The sequence below is a fragment of the Leopardus geoffroyi genome, chromosome B1 (genome assembly GCF_018350155.1).
Source record: "Leopardus geoffroyi isolate Oge1 chromosome B1, O.geoffroyi_Oge1_pat1.0, whole genome shotgun sequence".
Taxonomy (NCBI): domain Eukaryota; kingdom Metazoa; phylum Chordata; class Mammalia; order Carnivora; family Felidae; genus Leopardus; species Leopardus geoffroyi.
Window position 1 is genome coordinate 57,009,564 of NC_059327.1, and position 2,668 is coordinate 57,012,231.

Below are 2,668 nucleotides of genomic sequence, written 5' to 3' on the forward strand. Positions count from 1 at the left end.
AGAACATACTCTAAGTGTTCATTGAAATTCTTGAAGCTTTATTTACAGTGCAGTGTATAATCAATTGAGGTAAATAACTGGTGGCATTTGAACACAATGTTCACCCTTGCAATTTGGTTGAATGTCTGCTGTTTAACTATTTATCAGGCTTGCTAATTTTGTCCTTCATATTTTCTATATTCTTATTGATTTTTTATATTTCATTGCTCTATGAGCTTTGACGAAAACTTGTGGGTGAAAAATAATGTGTTCCACTACTAGTAGCTTATGTTATCTTCTAAATGATAGAATATTTAATTATTAATTATAGGTTAAATATATGTTAAAACTATTTAAAACAACTGGAGAGGACCGAAGATAAGGGAGAAACTAGGGAGGATTCAATTTTGATGATGGAAATTTGTTGGATTCAATCCAACTTTATATAACCTTTTCCCCTTCAGTCTTCATAGTACAGACCACCTAGAAATCCAGAAGAAAGATGAGCTTATTGATTTGATGTATCAAATAACAAAATTCAGTGGTCCCAAAGAAGATATAAATTGAGAAAGTCCTGGAAAATGAAGAGCTACAGAGGATTGTGCCTGACATCTGGATATAAACACATCTCAAACTACGACTGGCCCATGAACAGTGCTTAGTGCTTGGCCTGGTAAGTAAGACTCCCAGTATCCCAACGGAAAGCAAGTGGTAGAAGGTTTAAAGAGCTGAGATGCTCTTTCTCCTGACCCCCCGTGGAGAAGCAAGAGTTTGGAGTTTGAATTTCACAAGTTAGAGAAACAAAGTACACACTGTGCGCTTTCATTTAAAATTCCAAAAGGTCCATGCTTATAGGAAAGACTGTGGTCACAGAATTAAAGCACTCATTGAGAACCAAGAGCAAAACTGAAACAGACTTATCTGACAAATCTCCACACAAAAAGGATCAGTTCTTAATTTAGCTGCCTTCTAGAACAAAACTAAACACTGCTAAAAGACAGATAACAAAATCTAGAGTCTTTATAATGTATAATCACCAATGAGATAATTATTTTTTTAAATTTATTTGTTTATTTTTGAGAAAGAGAGAGAGAGAGTACAAGCAGGGAGGGGCACAGAGAGAGAGGGAGACACAGAATCTGAAGCAGGCTCCAGGCTCTGAGCTGTCAGCACAAAGCCTGATGTGGGGTTCAAACTCATGAACCACGAGATCATGACCTGAGCCAAAGTCAGATGCTTAACTGAATGAGCCCACCCAGGCAACCCTAAATCAAAAGTTTTTTGGGTTTTTTTTTGGTTTTTTTTTAACACATGAAGTCACAGGAAAATGAGAGCCATTGCTCAATGTCAAAGGAAGTAAAAAACATAAAAATAAAAATAAAAAAATAAGCCCAGAGAAAACTCCAATATTGAAATTAACATAGACACTGTATATTAGTTGTTGCAAATACAATCAATGACATAAGTGAAACCAAGATTAAAATAATTGATTTGGAATCTTAGCATTGATATGTGTATAAAATAATTACACTAAAATTTTAGAAGGGAATACTACAATGTTTGAAATGAAAGTCATCAGATAGGCTTAACAGAAGATGAAAGAGGAAGGCAAATTGGTCAGTGAAACTGCAGACAGATTAATAGAAATTTCTCCAATTTGAATCACAGGGGAAATATTTTTTTATACTGGTTCCGTTTTTTTTTTTTTTTTTTTTTTTTTTTTTTTTTTTTTGCTCACTGCAGCAGCCCATATACTAAAACTCTAAGGATACAGAGATGATTAGCGTGGCCACAAGGATGACATGCAAATTCATGAACCCTTCCATATTATTAAAGAAGAAAAGTAAATGAATAAAGAAACAAAGTGTTGACACTGTTTTGACATTGAGGCAACATTAAGTGGTCTAACATGCATGTAACAGAAACCAAGAAGTAACTCTTTGTAAACAGATTGATGATTTTTACTACAGAAATTTAATGGAGAATCCTTGCTTTGAAATTGCTTTTTAGGGAAAAAATCTGGTTTGTCTTCGTTTCTTATGGAAAAAAAACAAAATAAGAAAATAAGAACAGCAACAAAACATTTGATTCATGGATTAAGTGGATTTGGAAGAATGGAAAGTAGTCACATAGACCTCTTCTTTCTGGGTAGCTTTTAACAAAGTATAAAACTTAAGAGAATCAAAATGGAGATGGCTTGGCTTCCTTTGAGAATATTTCTTTATTCATCATGACAATTCATAAGTTACCAAAACCAGTTTTACGGTGAGTGAAGGAACAGTTCTAACCTCTTTCAGAAAGAAATGCAATGTCTTTGCTTTGTTCTTTCTGTCATCTTTTGTATTATTAACAAAATTTGGTGACTGGTAAGATCCATGATTCATGAAAATCTGTTTTGAGAGTTCAATCTTTGTGTTAACACAGTTACTTACCTTAAGCATGAGTGATTATGAAAGTCTAATATGATTCATATGGTGATTAGCAGAAGAGAAATTAGAGGCTGAAGAAGTTAAAGATACATTTTGCAATTTCACATTTGGGATTGTTTTTTATTGAAAAGACCAACAACATAATATATAGTACTTCAACCAGAGTGAGCTTTAAGAGTTTATTTTCTAATATAAAATTAAAAAAAAATTGGCTGTTGCAACATGTATTTCAAAGCTCTCTTTCCTCAATCATACCTGAA

The 2,668-nt window shown here is 33.3% G+C and overlaps 1 non-coding gene across 1 annotated transcript; it reads left to right on the forward strand.

The window, feature by feature from the left end:
- Window positions 1–1,709: 1,709 nt before the first annotated feature.
- Window positions 1,710–1,811, forward strand: LOC123596601. The gene has a single exon (XR_006711765.1). It is a non-coding gene; the product is annotated as a U6 spliceosomal RNA (small nuclear RNA).
- Window positions 1,812–2,668: the final 857 nt, after the last annotated feature.